We start from the raw sequence: 20,277 nt of genomic DNA, 5'->3' as shown, positions 1-20,277 counted from the left end.
TCCTGAATACCTCCTTTTGTTATAGCCCAATTGTATCTTGTTTCCCTAACCTGTATTTTGACTTTTCAGAAATGCTTTTAGGAGTGACAGCCTACAGGAGGCTGGACGGCACCCCGCCCAGCCACTCCATCGTTAAAAGGTATCCCCTGTATGTGTGCCCAGGACATGACACCCGCCCTGACCACGTGCACGCCTGCGGAGGCTTAGCAGATTACTTTTGCAAGTCTTGGTCCTGCGTTTCCACCGGCCACATCTACTGGACCCCTCCGTATAAGACTGATTACATCACTCTCACTCGGTTGAGAGAGGACATTGAGTGCACCGCGACCAATCAGGGTTGGAATAAATGTAATCCGGTTATTGTACAATTCACTGCTGCAGGAAAAGCTCAGGGGAATGCCTGGGACTCAGGTGTAAAATGGGGAGGTCGTATATATGCCGGATGGCCCGGGTTTCATTATGGCAACATATTCTACATTCAACGACAGGTCACTCTCCCTCAGTCCCCACCTGTTGGGCCCAATGCCGACGACATTCACTCCACCTTTCTTAAACCCCTCACCAAACAAAAAAACCCCCTTGTCTCTCTTCTTAACTCCTCCTTTTCCCTTGTTCACACCGCTTCTAACACATCTCGATGTTGGCTTTGTTTGTCTTCCTCTCCACCATTCTATGAAGCAGTCGGTTCTCCTGACCCTATCCGAAACTCTACCTCAGCCTCCTCCTGCCGCTGGCAAAACACCACGTTGACTATCACCTCTATAATAGGGCAGGGCTGCTGCCTTGGCCGTGTTCCTGCTAACTATACTCAATATTGCCTTAATTCTTCTCATGATCACTGTGCCCTCTATCTTCCACATAATCGCTTGAACATCAACGGTTACACCGGCCATGGTGGCTACGGTGTACTCTACACTACCTCTGGTAATATCTCTGCCCGCTTGACAGGGCAATACTTTATCCCTGGGAACAACTCTGTTTGGGCATGTTCTTCTGGCCTCACCGCATGTGTATATGGTGATACTTTGTTACGAACTAACGCCTTTTGTATTCAGGTGCTCCTACTCCCCAAAATCTCTATCTATTCCCCTGACGAACTTATCTCCATTTTAGAACCCCCTCATTACCCCCTCAAGGCTAAGCGCGAAGTAGTGACTGCTGTAACTTTATCAGTCCTACTGGGCTTAGGTGCAGCCGGAGCCGCCACCGGTGTGTCAGCCCTTGTTGTCAATGATCAGAACCTGCGTCACCTTAGTGCTATCATTGACACTGACCTTCGCGCCATCGAACAATCTATTGTGGCGCTACAAGATTCCCTTACCTCTCTATCCGAAGTGGTTTTGCAAAATCGTAGGGGTCTCGACCTTCTGTTCCTCAAACAAGGGGGACTGTGTGTTGCTCTAAAGGAAGACTGCTGTTTTTATGCCGACAACTCAGGAGTAGTATTGGACTCTATGAAAGAGCTCAATTCCCGTTTAAAAACAAGGGAATTGGAGCGCCAACAATCCATGTCATGGTATCAAAATATGTTTAGCATTTCTCCATGGCTAACCACACTGTTGTCCACTCTGTTGGGGCCCCTCCTGTTATTGATTCTCGTATGCACCATAGGCCCCTGTGTGCTGGGTCGCGTTCTCCGCTTCTTAAAGCAGAGACTTCATACATTGGACTCAGAGGTATCCGAGACAAAGCTTGCTGTTCAACACCTGGTCACTGCTGTAGGTATGGAGAAAACACCACTCTTGGGATGGTCCTCTGATAGTGAATCGGAAATGGACAAGGACCCCCAGTCACACTACCCCCCGAGAGAGGACGCTGGGATGGGTCTCCTTGGACTGAAGAGTCCCTGGCTCCCCGACTCAGACCCTCTGGGGGGAGGACAAAATTAAATAAAAAAGGTGGAAATGTGACGAACCTGACTCCATTACTGCACAGCTAGATTGCATGTCTCTCACGTAGCCTCAGAATGCTGTATATTCCCTTATAAGGGCATGACTTGTATTTCCCTATTCTCTTTGTACTCACTCCCCCGCCCTGATAGAACTGCTGAATAAAAGGAGGTGGGGGCGTGGCACCAGGAGGCAGTACCAGCAACCTCCTGAGATGTGGCGTCTCTCACCACAAAAGAATCCTGTACCTACCGTTGTTTTTTCGACCTCACCCTTGCGAGGGAATCGTTGGCTCATTCCCCCCCAGGGAATCCCATAGACCGAAGGGCGAAGGACTGGTCGCGCGACGCGACATATGGGCAGTCACAGGACTGCATATTATGTGGCACAAAGTTTGTTGTTGTTGTTGTTACTGTTAAAATAAATTACTCTGGGATATGGACGTTGCAGAAACTTGTACATGAAGCCTTGAGCAATTTAATTAGGGTTCACTTCTTGAACCTCACTTATCACCATGCCATAGTAAACAAGAAAATGAGCAACCTGAACTGGCAGAACATAAAATTATTGTAGCCTTCTTACAATCTAGACCAGTGTTTCTCAACCTTGGCAACTTTAAGATGTGTAGACTTCAATTCCCAGAATTCCCAAGCCAACCATGCTGGCTAGGGATTTCTGGGAGTTGAAGTCCCCACATCTTGCAGTTGCTAAGGTTGAGAAACACTGATCTAGACCCACATTACTGAGATCTGTATCTGTCTATCTCCTTCACAAAGTCAGTCTCAGGGTGTTTTTGTTTTTGTTTTTTGTTTACTCCTGGCAACTGCATGGGCTAGTCCCTGCAGTTTTCTTGTTGGCAAAGTTTTTCAGCAGTGCTTGCCATGGCCTCCTTATCAGAGCTGAGAGAGAGTGACTGGCCCAAGGCCATCCAGCTGGCTTCATGCCTAAGGCAGGACTAGAACTCCCAGTCTCCCAGTTTCTAGCCTGGTGCCTTAACTCCTACACCAAACTGGCTCTCACTTCAGGGTGGGTATATACAATTATTTATTTAAAAATGTATTACAGTTGTGGTGTCATTTTAGAATATTTTAGATACTTTTTTAAAAAAAATATGGATGGCTTTTAGCTAACAGTTGTAGTTTTGCATGAAAGTCAGACAGCCAAGCATACCATAGAACTAGTATCAGCAGGATTTAAGGAAAAGCCCAAGCTGTCTGTTCTCGAGTTTAAATGATTCTCACACTTCAACCAATATACGTCTTTTAAAATTGCAATGTGTATCCAGGTAGGTAAAGTAGTTAAAAGCCTAGCAGCCAAATTCCAAAGTAATTGGAAAGTAATTGAAACTTCAAAACCATATAACAAATTACTGTCATCAGATTTAAAGATTTTCAGAGTGGGGAATCCTATGGTCTGGAGCATAGGTAAATGCCAACATCAATCTCTCCCAAACTGGGGTTTTTCAGATGTGCTGAGTCTAAAACTCAGTTTTGGGAAAATGGAACGTCTATTAACAGGCATCATGTCCCTAGAATTTGGACAGGATTTTTTTCCAGTCCCACCCAATCATCAGAGATGTCTGTAAGAGAGTTAAAAAGGAAGCAAATGGCAAATGTGTGCTGCACCATCCTGTGGCAAGTTCTGCCATTTTTGCACATATATAACAATATTGCACATATGTTGGGGAGAGCTTATGTTACAACAGCACAGCATTCAACATTGTCATTTGGATTCAAACATGGGTTCCTGCAGATATTCCTGTTGACCATCCCAGAGGTTGAACATGAGGCCTGCTGTAATTCATATTCTTTACTACTATGGATTAGGATAATATGTTTTATATAAAAAGTAGAGACTCCTTTGAGTAAAATTTCACTTCTGGTTTCACTTCTGATTTCAAAGTTCACTTCATGGACTCTGTCTGTCTGTCTGTCTATCTATCTATATCTCATAGTACTGAAATGCCTTCTTATTGTCTTCTTCTGGGATGCTTTTTCAACTTCTCAATCTAGTTTAGAGCCCTCTTAATGGCTTCCCATCCAGGTACTAACCAGGTCTGAACCTGCTTCTTTCTTTGAAATCTACCGAGGTAAGAAAGATGGGCCCAGGTTTTTAAAACGTGCAAACAAATTCTGCAAATAAATATATAAAATATTGCAGCTACCAAAATGGACAGAAACGTAGGCATACCCAATCTATAGAACATGTTAAGTCCTACCTTGGCCTTTTGAAAAATAATTTGTATGTACTCTATATAATGAAAGTTTCTTGTCAGCCCAAAACATACCTTAAGAGGCTTATTTTGTTCTTTATGCTTGCAGTTTGCATTCAGTTCTTACTTCAAAAGAAAATAAATAAATAAATGTACTGCTTTTGGGTTTATAATGTGAATAGGAGTTATATGACTGGGTTGTTCTAAAGAATGCATGCCTACATTTCATATTGCAAACCTTAAAATGACCCAATATGAAATAATGTTACTCATGAATGCTTCCTGCTACAATTCATGTGAGCTATGCTCTAAGAAATGATCCCTTCATACAGAATTCTCAATTTATCAGCCTACTTCCATTCAATTAAGCCTTGTGCTCTGATGGGATTACTAGTCTACATATAATTCCTTTAATTCATGATAATGGATACAGCTGAGCATTAAACGATCTATATCAGCACTCCATTGTCAAAATGCTTTTTATTCTTTAATGAAATAAAATATTATAATTTAAGACTGTTAAAAAAAAAAGAAGTTCCTTAAAAAAACCCTTAGAATAAACCTTGGTGGGAAATAGCTCAATTTTTAAAAAAGAATGGTAGAATTGCAATGAAAATAAAAATCAATCAATCAAACAAAAAGTATTGTAAAGAAAACCTTGACTTTTTTAGATGGTTATAGATCCAGACCTAGATGTTTGAAGTAAAGACTTGGCATTGTACCAGCTAATCTCACCTTAATATCATTATATAAATTCCAACTTAGTTTGCTTCTAAATAGGGAATAGCAACAAGTACAGGTGCACATCAGCTGCCCTTTCTACGTCCTTGCATGTCCTCATCCTGATCTGCAGTAAAGTCTGAAGTTAGTTTCTACAGTTTCATCTGCATACTGTAGTTCCTATGCAGAACTTTTTACCAGCTTCATTGATTGATTAATTTGAATTTATATGGCCGCCCATCTCATAACAGTGACTATGGGTGGCCAACAGGGTTAAAACTGAAATCAATTAAACATGTATTATATGTATATGTATATACAGACAGATACTTCTGAAATCAGTCTGGGCATATATTTTATACGTCCAAGCCAGTTAGTTACTTTCTAGATAGACAACAATGTTTTTGATAACTCTTGATAAAACTATAATCAATTAGAATGGTATTATGCCAACAACAGAGAATAAACTCAGTCAGTGGCTTATCTCCCCAGTACAATGCATGTTTTTCAAAGGAAGTGTTCTGCCCTAAGAAACACGTAAAATTTGTGTTATAAATTATTATTCAAAACTGAATAATTTCTGTTTAATCCCCCCTCCGCTGTTTAAAACTCATGTGCAAAGAAAAGAAATAAGCAATATGTGCTGATATATTTAGGGCAGAAAAATCTGAATTGTATTGACAGTTAACTTGTTCAATTTAGATTGAATGTAAGAGAGCTGAAGAGTTCTGAACCAACTACTCAGGAGATCTTAGTATGATCTCAGTAGTTAGAGCATGAACAAGCAGCAGAGTACCAGTAGGTTTCAAGATGTCTACAGAGCCTTTCTTTGAATTATTTAATTAGTCAAAACTAAATGAAAGCTTCACATGCTAAAACAAGTCCTAGGTTCTATTAACAACAGTGCTGTAAGGTCTGAGTGCCATTGGCATTCTTAGAAAATAGGTTGCCAATGTTCCAGCGGTTGCCAATCTGAGGGCTGAGACATTTAGCACAGATTGCTTGGACTATCAGTCCTGAATTGCTGTCCAGGAGGAGAGAAGACAATCCATATTATTTTGATATAGTTGGATGCTGTGCAAATAGGGAGAAGAATAGGGATTTGGTTGTCTATTAGGCTCATCCAGGAAGTATTTTTCCTTGCTATACCATATGTCAGAAGCACTTACATTTTTCTGAGATATTCTGCAGAACATAATCCCTTGCAGTTGGGTGGAGGTGACAGCAAGGCAAAGCTTGGCTAAGGCTACCATATCTGCAAAAATCCAGATGACTATTAGACTGCATCAAAATGATGCAAAAAAATATCTAACTTTCTGCTGTCATTTAGTTATCATTCAGATTTTTTTCAGCTAAGATAAACCTACATTAGTCCATTTCAGTAGCAGGGAATTTGGGGAATATTGAAGTATTGGAGAATACTAGAAGATATTTTTAAAGTGAAAAGAGGATCCAAACCAGACATTCTCTATCAAGGACCAGGTCCCAGATTTAGGATGGCATTTGTGGTATGGACAAACAACTAGAAAGGACCAGGTTACAATCACTTAATTAGCTAACATTACAAGGCCCACACTGCTTTTATGGTGGCAGATAATTAATCAAAGAGTGGCCTTAGTTTGCCCAAGAATCTATATGCCCCTCTTAATTTCATTTGGAGTCCTTTTTTAGTTAAAAACCAGATTGGCAGAATATTTTGTGTAAAGCTAAAGTCAGTTTCATGTGTCTTTATTGTAACATACTCCATCACATACATCTGATGAAATACTAATATATGAAATGACTCCAAGACAATTTTGAAACTATCTAAGTTGCAATAGAAAGGCTGAGTAGTTTCTGTGAGACTGGGTTAAAGCTGAAAACTGCTAGATTCCCCCAACCCCAATATTACTGAAATCTGCACATGCAAATCAGCCCTGTGAAATACGTATATACATATCTACTGTTCAGGAGGCTGTCACTAGAATTCATATCTGAAAAAAACTAGCTGACTTTCTCAATATACCAGGATAAACCCATGTGGATGCAACAGTCCCTATACGATTTCTTAATTTTAGTTTTAATACCCATTTAAGTGAGCCATTAGGTTTTTGTTTTAGTACCACTGAGATTTATAGTTCCCATCTGTTAGACAATATATGCTTTTACAAAACCAAAAGTACTTCCAAAGTATGGGATGATTAATTTGCATAAGCCATGTTCTTTTGCGGGTTACTTGAAACTTGGTTACTTCTTCAATGCGTAGTTTGCAAACATTCTTTAATATTCCACTTAAATATAATGCATACTAGTATTAAGTTCTTTTAGGACAACCCAACTGCTTTAATCAAAAACAAAAGCACCCAAACCAGACTTTGTTGTCTGCAAACCCTCAAAACGTAGTCACTTTCCAGTAGTGCTATTTTTGATGTAATTACATATTTTACCAGTGTGTTTACATGTTTTTATTATCTGTTTTTTCTTGTGAATGTCTATGACATCAAGTACTGGCAATAATATTGTCTTTAATTGTTCGAAAGGGTTGCCTCTAAGATGCCAGGGAGTGGTTCTGGACTTGCTCCTACCAAAATGCTTATATATATACATATATTGTAAATATAAACATTTATTGTAAACCGCCCAGAGTCCCCTTTGTGGGAGAGATGGGTGATGATAGAAATCTGAAAAATAAATAAATAAATAAATAAATAAATAAATAAATAAATATACTGTACACACACACACACACACACACAGGACCCAAGGTGCAGACTTTGCAGAGAGGCCTCAGAGACAATCCAACACATAGAGTCAGGATGTAAGATGTAGATAGGAACAGCATACACTAAACAGCACAACCAAGTAGCTGGCATTGTGTACAGGAACATCTGCACAGCATATGGGCTAGACCTCCCAAATCCAGTTGGGCGATTCCACAGAAGGTTGTGGAGAATGATAGGACTAAGATCCTGTGGGTCTTCCAGATCCAGAGAGAGAGACAGGCAGGTACTGGCCAATCAACCAGACATTGTGGGAGTAGACAAGGACCAGAAAACAGCAGTGGTAACAGATGTAGTGGTTCCAAATGACAGTGACATCAGGAAGAAGGAGTATAAGAAGCTGAAGAAGTACCAGGGCCTGAAGGAGGAACTAAAGAAAATGTGGAAAGTTAAGGCCAAAGCGGTCCCAGTGGTAGTAGGAGCACTTGGGGCTGTGACCCCCAAGCTGGGAGAGTGGCTCCAACAGTTCCCAGGAACAACATCAGAGCTCTCTGTCCAGAACAGTGCAGTGCTAGGAACAGCTAAGATACTGCACAGAATCCTCAAACTCCCAGGCCTCTGGTAGAGGACCCAAGGTTGAGGAAGACACATACCACCCATAGGGGTGAGAATGGAATTTCTTTATATATATATATAAGATTCAAAATGTCGTCCATTACCACTGTGTATTCTCAAATAAAACCTATTTCTAACTAGTTGAAATGTAAAATCTGTTTCTAAATGTCCACCTTGTAATGCACAGAACTACAAGTAGTTTTGAACTGATAATGCTCTTAAGTTGTGATATAGCATCTAGCTCTCAGATGTACCCACTTCCATCCTTTCAATAATACCTTAATCACATAAACCACTTTTCTATCTACTATTAACCATATGACCCTTCTTCAGCAACTGAATAACCTGCAATTGTTATTTCCTCCAGTCATTATAAGATCATCTTGGCCAATTAAGACTATGTGAGTATGCACTGCAGGTTTCAAATTACAGACGAATAGAAACCTCATCACAAATTAAAGTTTTTATTGATGTAATTCAACTGTTCATTTCTTCTATCTTGCTAAGGATAGTTTGTGCTGTGACACATATGTTATGACTGTCAAATAGCTTTGTATTCTATCAGAAATATCAGTTCTGTATTCTTAGCATCTGGCATGGCTCATCATATCATAACATCTACTCTTTCTTAAAATGTTTGTGTCTCATTGTAATCTTCCATTGATTCATGAAGTCTACTTGATGATTCACCAGCTGCAGTTTAGCTTTCTAGTTTTGCAACTGATGTCAAAGTCATATGCAGCGACAACTGCAACCATCTCGGTAAAGTTTATATTGGATGCTGCTTCAAAGAGTACATAAAAAGGTTATTCTCTTTGACCAAACTAAACTTCATCTGTAACATTACTCTTTTAAGAGCAAAACATTCCAATTTATGCAAAGGACGTATTTCACTTGGACCACTCTGCACTGGCCATAACTCAATTTTGTCCCTTCTAGTACCTGGTACAAACTATGCCAAAACACTGTATATAAGGTTTAGGCTGTGTATAAGGTTCCATGTGTCAAAATCTAAGCTATCCTGTATGTTAAAGTGAATTCCATCCCTAGAATCAATCGATAAAATGGGATGTTACCACTTTCATCTGTTTCTAGTGGCCTTGTAACATATTCAACACCCATTTTATTTTGGACTTCTGGTGGGGACATGGCCGACTGCATAGCTGTGCCCGCGAGCTCCACGGGCAGATCTGACAATGAGGCTTTTTTTCTGGGCTCAGTCAGGCTTTTCTTGAAGCCCTAGAGCATTTTCATGGACAGAAAATGCTCGGAATCATCCCATTTGTACTCCAGAACAGTGCCTCACAGCCAGAGGATTGCAAACAGCATTAGTTCTAATCCAGTAAGGGACACCGGGAGGCTGAGACGTCACCATTTCCTAACTGTGCTGTAGCCTTAAAGGGACACTAAGTCAAATCACCCCATTTCTAAACCACCCAATTTTTATATATTTTTTTAAGTTTGTGTACCCCCAAGAGAGGCTTTTTACAGCAAGGAGAAGCAATGTCTCTTGGTGCTTATCATTTTTTTTTTTTTGGATTAATTTTTACCAAAAAAAAATATTTTCAAGTTTTGGCTTGTTTCCCTTTTAAATACTAAGGAGGGTTGAGAATAAATAATCACTTCCCTGCTATTATTTTTTTATTGAATTTGAAAAAAAAATCCTACACATTGAATCTGAATCTGCTGTTTTGACTCTTCAGCTTCCTATGGCCACTTTCCCTGGGAGCTGCTTGTTAGCATACTTTCTCTTATGTCAACAACTTTCAGAAATTTTCCATTAAGTCATTAACTCCTACTCCTACTAGTCAAGTATCTAGGGGGCACCATAATCTACTGCCTGAAATATGAAGGATCTCAAGGAGACTTTCTCAGAGTTTCTTTTTGAGCTTAAATAGTCCTTTAAACAGATCTTTTCCAACTCCTGTAAAGCTATTTTCCAAGATATTTGGAATATTATAGAAAATATCAGCTTTAAAATGTGTCATTGGGCTGAGGAAGTTGTGGAAGAAGTTGAGGAATTTAACAATGATAGAAATGTCTCTACTGATAGTGAGAATGAAGTTTCTGCTGATGATGACCAAATTGTGGAACTGAAGGAATTAAATGGACAGATCAAATTGCAAATTGTAAATGGAATTGTTTTTCTGATGGAAAGTTATGGGAAAAAGAAGGTCCCCCCCCATGGGAAGTTTTTTGCTGAGAAGTTGGATTTTTTAAGTGGGGCAGTTGGGTTTTTTTATCTTTCTGTGAAAAATGCCTTGTGTTTATTGTGGAGATATATGAATGCTTTGGTCTATTTTGAAGTGGGGTAAGGATTTGAGAATGTTTATCTGGATTGCTTTTAAGGCTTGTTTGACTTCATACTCTTTTTCAACAATTTGGATTAAGATTAATAAGGTATAAACAATAAATGCTGGTTTTGGGTTTAATAGCATTAAGATTGTTATAACTGCAGTATTACTAACTTTAAGTAGACAATTTATATGCCTTTTAGTTTGATTTTTATTATAGTGAACAGAAATGTATAGAAATAGTGGTAGGAAATAAATAATTAAATAAATGTTTTGGGGGAAAGTTGATTAAGAGGTGTATGTGTGTACACACACACACACACACACATATACACATAAACATATATATACACACATACAGTATTTCTTTTAATATAAGGGGAAGGAACAATTGTATTTAGTGATTTTTATACTGTGTCAATAGAATGATTTATAGAAACAATGATTTTGGTTAGATATAGAGTAAGGGATTGTTTATGGAAATTGCTGTATATTCTTGTTAAAAGTTGCAAGTCACTTCTTTATGTAATCTTTAAAAAAAATTTTTTTCTTGTGTTTTCACACTTTTTATTTTTGTAGGTTTTTTTTTGCTTTTTTTGTGGTTTTTATCTTTGCTTTAAATCTAATAAAATTCTTATTAAAAAACCCCCACCCATTTTATCTCCTTTTTAAAATACCAGCATACATAGTGAGAAAAAGCTGAAAAGATTGTTCATGAAGATTTTCTCCATTTTGACATTTTTTTCCGTAAGTGGAAAACGCTGGACTACATAGTACTCACTTAAATAATGCTAGAATTTAAGCTTGGTTTCCTAGGAGTTACTATCCATCGCTCTTCCAACTTAATGGAATCACAGTGCTTTGCCCACAAACCTGGCTGTATGTTTATCTTCACACAACACCAGTCCCATTTAGCATCTCATTGTGTTTTAAATCTGCTGACAATATTATAATTACTTAGTGATCATTGCAATTCTGCAGCAGACACAGATAATAATATTCCGTTCAATCTAACAGAGTGATTTGGATCCAAATTATACCATTTACAAAGTTCCATTTTCATCATAGTTAGTACATGAATAGCACACATGCTATAAAAGCACTATACAGACCTACAAACAGCAAGAAAGCAGAACCCTGAATTGGAATACTAAGTGTGTGTGTCTGTGTGTGTGTGTGTGTGTGTGAGAGAGAGAGAGAGAGAGAGAAATCCCAAGGCAATATATTTTTTTTAAGCACACAATTAGATGTAAGTGGGTTCCTATCTTGTGAATTACCTAAAAATATTAAAACCCCAATAATCAGCACAGTATAAATTATACATGTTAGTAAGTGCAATCAATTTGCTTTTAGACAAATTTAACAAATTTCAAATAACAGAAGACCAATTAATGTGTCCAATTCAATTTTCTACACAGAATGTCCCACAGTTTTATTTCAAAGTTCAGCTGCTGCTCATTCTTCTCCTTGTTCTGTATACAAACAGGTAGATGGTTTGTATACAGAACAAGGAGAAGTATACTTGCAGGGTACTGTTTATTTCTTCATTTTGTATTTTGATGACTTCTTGTAACACAACGTTTCATTATAAACCCTTAAATCAAACTGTTTTCTCTAATACTCCCAAAGCTGATCTTTTGCCTCTGACTTTTCTATATTCACAGAAAAGTTTATTTTCCGCCCTTATGGTAACCTATCCCTATTGCCTATCCCACTAATGGAAAAGCCCAGACTCTCAAAAAATGTGGATTACATGCACAATACAAGCTGTGGCCTTACATGTATTCAAAAAGGTCTGAGGAGGATTCAAAAAGTCGAGATGATAGCAGAACCTGTGCAATCAAAGCCCCACCCATGTTTATGTCTGTCCTATTGCAACGCATGTAAAAGGGCTTAGAGCTTACCTACTGTCACAACCACCACCTTAACATTTTTGAGCCTTACCCCTGGGGATGCCCCAGCAGTGAGAATCTTCCATCTCCCCTTGTTATAACCTCTTCAGCTCTAATTTCATCTTAATGGACTCTTGGTGAGGTACAAAACTGACAAATCCATAAAAAACAAATAAACTATAAAACCAAATGAATAACTCTGACTGGGACACCTTTCAACCTGGCCTGAAAGGTCTTTACTGCCTTTCTAAAGGCCTGCAGGATCAGGGCCAACCATACAGAAGTGGAAGGGCTGCATCATTTTGCTTCTAACAAGGGCTTCCACACTTGCATAGTACATGTGCAGAAGACTATAACCTCAAAGCAAGATGTCTCACTAAGGCGGTTAGTCTAGGCCAGTGTTTTTCAAACTTGGCAACTTTAAGATGAGTGGATTTCAACTCCTAGAACTCCCCAGCCAGCAGAATTCTGGGGGTTGAAGTCCACTCATCTTAAAGTTGCCAGATTTGAGAAAAACTGCATTGGATTGAAGCATGTGGCTGTTTTTAAATTACATGTGAAATCATGGTAAACATTTTAAATCTTGTATATTTCAGGAGAAACAAATTTTACTTTTCAAACAAATTAGTGGCAGCTTTGTAATGTTAAAATGTATCATTTCAATTAAAATAAACCGCAGCCAAGCAATTTTTAAACATGAAAAGAAAATTATACTTTTGAACCAAGTGTGATAACATTACCAAACATATTTATTCTAAAACATTTAAGTAGTATATAGAAAAGTATATAGAGGAAACTAATCATACATTGGTTTCCAACTATAAACTGAATTATGCTGTTATCGTTGTTTTCAAGATCTCATTTCAGTGCTAACTAGATAATTAGATTTCTATGCTGGTCATGACTTCCATTAAGGAAAGCTGCCACTTCTTTCAAGATGAGAATGGGAATTTTATCTATATTTATTAGAAAATAGATTTGTCTGTTTGTAAAAGAGACAATAAAGAAATAACAATATTTAAATGTTATTCTTAGCTTTTGAAGGGGACAAGCATGAAAAATGCAAATACTTTTTGTTTTGAGATGGATTTTTTTTAAAAAAAATCTTAGAACATGACATCTTTTTTTTCTTCTTTTCTAGTCATGGTGTGTCAAGCTGCTTTGAACCATCAGATCAGATTTGACTGTAATGCTCTAGAAATAAAGCAACTTCAAAGCAAATAAGATATGGGGAAGGTGGCCTGGCTGTGATCACATTTTATGGGGGGAGCATGTTGGGCTCCACAAAAGCATTTTGGGCACAACTAAGCATCTTTGTCCTAACCAAACATTGTAGTGGTAATGTTTTAATCTCCACCTTCACTCAAGCATTATTTAGGGTCCACAATTTGAGTGATCCTTTCCTGTGCCAGGCGAGGGATCTTTGCTTAAGGGTATCTATAGAATGATACATAAGCACATCCTCCTCACTTGCTTTCCCCTAAAAAAAATGGTGAGCTGAAATGTTCTAGACTGAGAGGCATGACTTGCAAGTATCCACATGTGTTTTCAGGTAACAGTATTCACCTCAGTCCATCAGAGTTTATTTAGAAGCGTCGATGGTTGGACACTATCTTGAATTTATTTACACTTAATTTAGTCCTTTTTTGCAATTCCATATCTGTCTCCTTTCACTGTACTTATCTTAACTCTGCTGCACTGCAATATGTGGTTTATGCTTAAAAAGGATCAAATCCAGTTTTTGCTTCTGCCTTTTGCTATCACCAGAAGTGCCCACCTGCTTCTCTGTCTGGCAATATCTGATTATAAAGTTGATGCCATTGTACTAACCTTGCTTTACCTAATTTTCTGTTTCATCAACCTCTTATCTCTCCTTTATGCCCAAATTTACTTCTTTTCTACCCTTTCTGGAATTTTGTTGAAAATTGAGCAGAAAACTCTTCGTTTGCTTTCAAAATAGCCTTAAATATTGTTTTAATGCATAATTTCCTAGATACTGAACTTATTATATTTTGCAGCAAAACCCATGGAGACTTATATGTTATATATCATGTACCAGAAAACTTTCACTGAACATAGGAAAAAAAAAATAACAAATCCCTCAAAGTTTAAAAACTCTTATTTTAAACCTACTCATTCCTATTTTTCTAAATTACAGCCAGCTTCAGATTCTCAGAATATTCTGCTACATTTGCAAACTTCATCCAGGTTGGCTGAATTTTAACTAGGTTTTAACTAATTTAAAAAATAGGGATATATCTTTGTGGATTTTCCTATTACTGTAGATGAGGGAAATTTCAGAGGCTTCAAAAATGATGCAAAGGTGAAGATCTACCTCAGATCTGCCTTGAAGGCTGATGTCAGTCAAAGACAACAAGCAGAAATCAATTCTTCTCAAAGCCAAAAGGATGAGTTCCAACATAATAGAAGCAGAACAATATGGAACAACTGTTTTAATCATAACTATGAACAATGTCATATTTATGTATTGGATGATGTCTCTCTGTTTCAAAATGCATCCTTCAAGGAATGTTCAGTCTTTATATTTCACTTTTTCCTGATTATAAGATCATTACACTTGGTATAAACCAATTTAATTTTGTGTTAGAAACAATTGGTGATAGTTTTTGACCCTTGAACTTCAGGTTAATGAGAGGTTCTTCTGTGTAATTGCTATGTCTTAAGATGGCACTGTGCTGTGTAATCTTTATGGCTGTAAAATGACATTTAAAGTTTGTTTTACATGAGCAAGTAGAAGTACATTATTTCAGCAGTGAGCAATAATCATCTGCCTCCTGGCTGAAAATATATGCCAGGGATAAATTGTGTTCATCTAGTAGCCTTTGTTTGTAGGACAAGTTAATTAAAAGAGGAACGTTGAAAAAATATTTCTCCCCACTGGGTATGATAGAGCAGTATTATTTTTCAAGGAAATATCCTGCGCAAATATCCTTTTGTTTTTGCTGTATAGATATGGAAGAACACAAGTAAGTACAATGCTTCTACACAGTGAAGAATTTTAAAAGAAAGAGGGAGAAACATTTTCAAAATAAGTGTCAGACTCCACAATCAAATGATTGTTGAATCATCTGATCGTGTTTGTCTGCACTGATGGGTCAATGCGTGTCAAGAAGGAAGATGGGAGGGGAAAATGCGTGTCAAGAAGGAAGATGGGAGGGGAAAATTGCAAGGAGTGTGAATCACTGTTGTCTGGGCTGAAAAGGGGAAGTCAAGGTCGTACTGCCAGAGACATCTCTGGCTGGTATGGCTGACCATTAGAGGTTGGGTGAGAAAGAGACAGGAGGGGGGAGTGGGGTGTTGGAAAGTTTTAATGAGTGAGTTTAGGTGGGAATCTTCTAATTGCAGCTTTCTACTGTTCTGTACACTTATTCTCAATAAACCTGAATTCTGCATATTCCAATTGTGCGTGTGTTGGGTCAATGTTGGGACTAAGGGTGTCAGTTCTTACAATAAGGGCCATGCTCCATCTTGGGAAGTCCAGAATGTCTTTAACAAAAAGAAAAAGATGAGTGGACAGGGAGGAACAGTGAGTTTGATTGCAAATTGACAAGTCTTTTCCACTGGTCTTAAGCCTGGGTGCAGCTGTGTCCCATTGGGGTAATCTAGTTTAGAACTGGATGACTTAAGCTATTCTGAACATTTTAAAGCTAATTTAAAATAATACTTGAGAGAGAGAACCAATGCAGTTGTTCTGTTCCTCTCCTCTTTTCCTCTTTCTCTTCAGGATAAACTTCAGAAGTGGGAAATCTCTGCTGTAGGATCTCTGCACTGTTTAGAACTTTAATTCCAAATTGCATGGAGAACCCTCATGCATAGAAAAAAACTTTCCATTCTTTGGGAAGTGACTCTAATTCATTCTTTCTCACTTTTAGATGAAAAAATAAATTGAAAAATGCATTACAATGCAGTTTATTTAAGTTGCTTATGTTTAATGTAGTCATAATAATAAGTTTGCTAAATTGTTTTTATGCTGGGAGTCCCCTGGGGCAGACAGTGGTCCCAATAGGCAGGTAAGAAACATTAAAGAAATAGCTTAATATATTCAGTGATATTTCCATTTTATGCATAGGATATAGCCTTTTCTTCTATTTTTACAGCTCTGCAAAGGGATCCACCGTGGACTTTCCCAGATGGATTAGAAATTGGGATCAGGAAAATATTTGCTGATTCAGCTTGCATTTATTTATTTGTCTAAGTTTGAAAATGGTATGGAATGGTAATACTACTGTAATATTACTTTCTTTAAAATGGATTAGGTGATAGAACCATACTTACATAAATGCTTCATACATTGGTCATTTCTTTTCTACATCAATGTTATTCTATGCTCTAATTATTTTTCATTAATGACTTTATTAATAAAGCAATCCACCTCCATTACATTTTTCAAAAAATGTTTCTGTAAAAACTGTGTGGGGTAAAAAATACTACCTTCTGCAAGATACATTTATTTCTGATAATGTGTGTCTAGATTTTTGTATCTCAATTCATTTACTCTTCAGTGCAGTCTAAACTGTTGCATACATTTTGATTTAGTAATAGGTAGAAAGCTACAGATAAATATTTATGATAAAAATAATTGTTTAGCAAACAGAAGGCTACACTCATGGATGAATATTTAGGAGATCAAGTTTATTATAACAACTTGCTGTAAAATGATGCATATAATAGCAATGAATATAATGTGGTTATGACTCAATGTAGAACTTACAAACAGTTTACAAAGAGAAGTAAATCTATAGAGTTATTGTAAAACTAATTCATAGCAGCAGTTTGGCTGTTAAGTATAAGTCTTTTACTTCAGTTTTTTTAAATAGGACTTTTAAAAAACAGATTCTTTTTCAAGATATAGATGTATATCACATATGGAAGTAGCCCCTAAAGATATTTTTGAAATCAACAGTTTACTTATTTATGAATTCAAGATCCTTTACAAGAAACCTGCAAGGCTCGGTATAATTAAAATAATCATTCCCATTCACATATTTTAGCCTAGAGGAAGAAGAAAAAAAGGCTTCCCATTTGTTAGACTAGGCAGTTATTTCCGCTTTTACAGAATAGTTGATGCACTGCTGCACCTCCAAACATTATTAAAGTGTTGAGCATTAGAGATATCAGATGATGCCGTATTCTCAGCTTTATCACACAGAAGCTGTTTCTTTCTTATCAAGGACCAGATACTGGTTAAGAATAATAAAGGATAATTTTTTCTTTCCTTTTTATTTATTAAAACATTTGAAAAAAAGGAAACAGAATAAATTGCTACAAAACAAAGAAAAGGGAAGAAAGAAGATAAAAGGATGAAAAACCAGTAAATAAACAGGGAGTTTACAATTGTCATGAAATTTAAAGTTCAGTGTTTTTTTAACTAATTGATGGATTGTGTAAAGCTAAGTACATTGTATCATTTTAAAAAATGGTAACTCCAAAAAACGCTGAACTTTGGACCAGTCACTTTCTCACACCCTAGGAAGGAGGCAATGGCAAACCACTTCTGAAAATCTTGCCAAGAAAACTGCAGGGACTTGTCCAGGCAATCTCTGAGAATCAGACATGACGAACAGATTAAAAAAAAAACTTGTCATAAGATAAAATCTTCCTTCTGCAACGCACCAGTTCTAGCATCTTTAATTATATGATTTATCTCTTTTTGCAATTATTGATAAAATTATATACCATCTATAAAAGCGTTTATATCATTTTTATTTTAAATTATAGCTTGGGATAAATTTAATTGATTTCTTCCATAATTCTATTTTTACTTGTTTCTTTAAAAGTTTGTATCCGCTGTATCATGAATTTTTTTACTTGTTATGTGTCTATGTCATTTATATGTCCTAGTAGGTGGTCTTGATTCTGCATGAATGTTTCAAATTTTGTAATTTGTCTTAAAACACTCCTTATTTCTTAAAATCACTTTTTTGTTCTTTCAGCAAATTCATCAACCATGGTCAATTTTGGCCTTCATCAGATAATTCTTGCTGTGTCTTTAATCTACTTCTGGAGTCTGAATGCATCATATCTGCATATGTAATTATACTTTTCTTGCAATAATTATCTCCAGAATGAAAAGCATTTGAAGATGAGATTAGAGATGAAGTTGTTGGAATGATTCTTACTTTTGTAAAATTCCATATTTTTATCAAGCTTTGTCTGATGAAATGTCCTTTCAAATTTTTATCTTCTTTTGTATCCCTATACAATAAATATTTGTGAAGTCCATTAGCTAGGTCAGGTGCTTCTAATATTGACATTCTGCTATTTGGGAATTTTATCCATTTATCCATGACAAACAGCTTCCTTTTTTTAAAACATAATTTTTATTGAAAGAATAATTTACATAAGATTAAAAAAACAGCAGAAATATAAAAGGAAAAGTAGAAAATGAAAGAAAAAAATAAAAAAGTGAAATATAAGAAGAAAGAGAAAGAAAAGTATCTAAAGAAGCAACTTCCAATCTTCTTTGCAGCAAATACAAACATAGTAATTACCCTTTCTATCCTCCCAAATTACATAATAGTGTTGAGGTTAAAAGCCATAGAACAGTAAATTCATTCATTCATTCATTCATTCATTCATTCATTCATTCATTCATTCATTCATTCATTCAATGTATATGGCTGTCCATATCACATGCATGATTCTAGGTGGCAACATGGCAGAAAAGGGTCTTCTTCAAGGCCCTGCCAGTTGACACTCCTTGGCTACAACACACCTGTCCTGCTGGATCAGATAGAAACAACTGGGAAGAGACAGTCCCATAAATAACCAAGACCAAGCCATGTAGGACTTTAAAGATGATAACAGCACCTTGAATTGCACCCAGAAGCAAACTGGTAGCCAGTGCAGCTCATGGAACAGTGGTGTCACATGTGCCAAATAACTGGCACCATTAACTGCCTGCGCCACCTCATTCTGCAATTTCCAATCTTTCTGTATGTGGATCTGTACATTACCATGGAATCTTTTTGAGTTTGGCAACTGCTGTGTGTGTGCCTTTTCTACTGAACAAACAAAAAGCACTAGCTAGGAGTAGTTTGTTTTGCTACTTGCTTCACTGAAACTTCTAGAAAAACTAATTCCAATGAGTTTGCAAGAATTATAATAGATATAGGCAGGCCAAGGAAATCAAATAACCATGCAAGATCCCAGGCACTCTTAATCAACCAATACCACTGATAACCCAATACACTACACACAGCACTAAGGAAGACATTGATGTCTTGGTCACCAGATGCCATGGGAGGGGAGTGGCTCACCTGTTCATTTTGTAATCCCTGAATTGGGATAAATTCTACCCTCCACACTGTATATATGGTGAGTGTATTTAATGAGGTAAGTGGGAAGAGAAACCACTTGTACTACTTCTGATTTTCCAGCATGGATTTCCCATTTGTTAGAACCCCTTATAGTGAGGTAGAAGTGACTTTCAATAATGTCTGCCTCTTTAAATAGTATCTTTATCTGTGAATGTAAGAAAAAACTCCACAAACCAAAGGTGATTATTTGCCAAAAAATCCTTTTGGGGAAATTCAGTATCTACAAGAAAAACAAATCATCCTTGATACTTCATAGTCTGTATCAAGCAGCACAATTCTTTAACCTGACTCTTACAAGCTCTGTAGTAGCAAAAAGACTGTTATGGATTATCTTCAAAAACCAAACCCTCCCTTGTGACCTTATGAGGGATAAACTTTGGGATAAGCAGACAGCTAAAAAATCATGTAGTAGAATGCTAAGTTTCTCTTAGCAGTGAGGCTATGCAGATTAGCAGCAAAGAGGGCCATGAAAGATTCAACAATATTACAAAGCATTATGGAATTAAAGAGGAAATGTGCAGTCTGTAATTACAGACAGACATCCCAAAAGGAGATTGGACCAGGTTAATCTTAATTCAGGTAAAGGAATGTAATATCCAAGTGACAATTTGAACTG

Source organism: Candoia aspera, chromosome 2, assembly GCF_035149785.1.
Source record: "Candoia aspera isolate rCanAsp1 chromosome 2, rCanAsp1.hap2, whole genome shotgun sequence".
Classification (NCBI taxonomy): Eukaryota; Metazoa; Chordata; class Lepidosauria; order Squamata; family Boidae; genus Candoia; species Candoia aspera.
Note: the sequence above shows the minus strand (reverse complement) of the source record.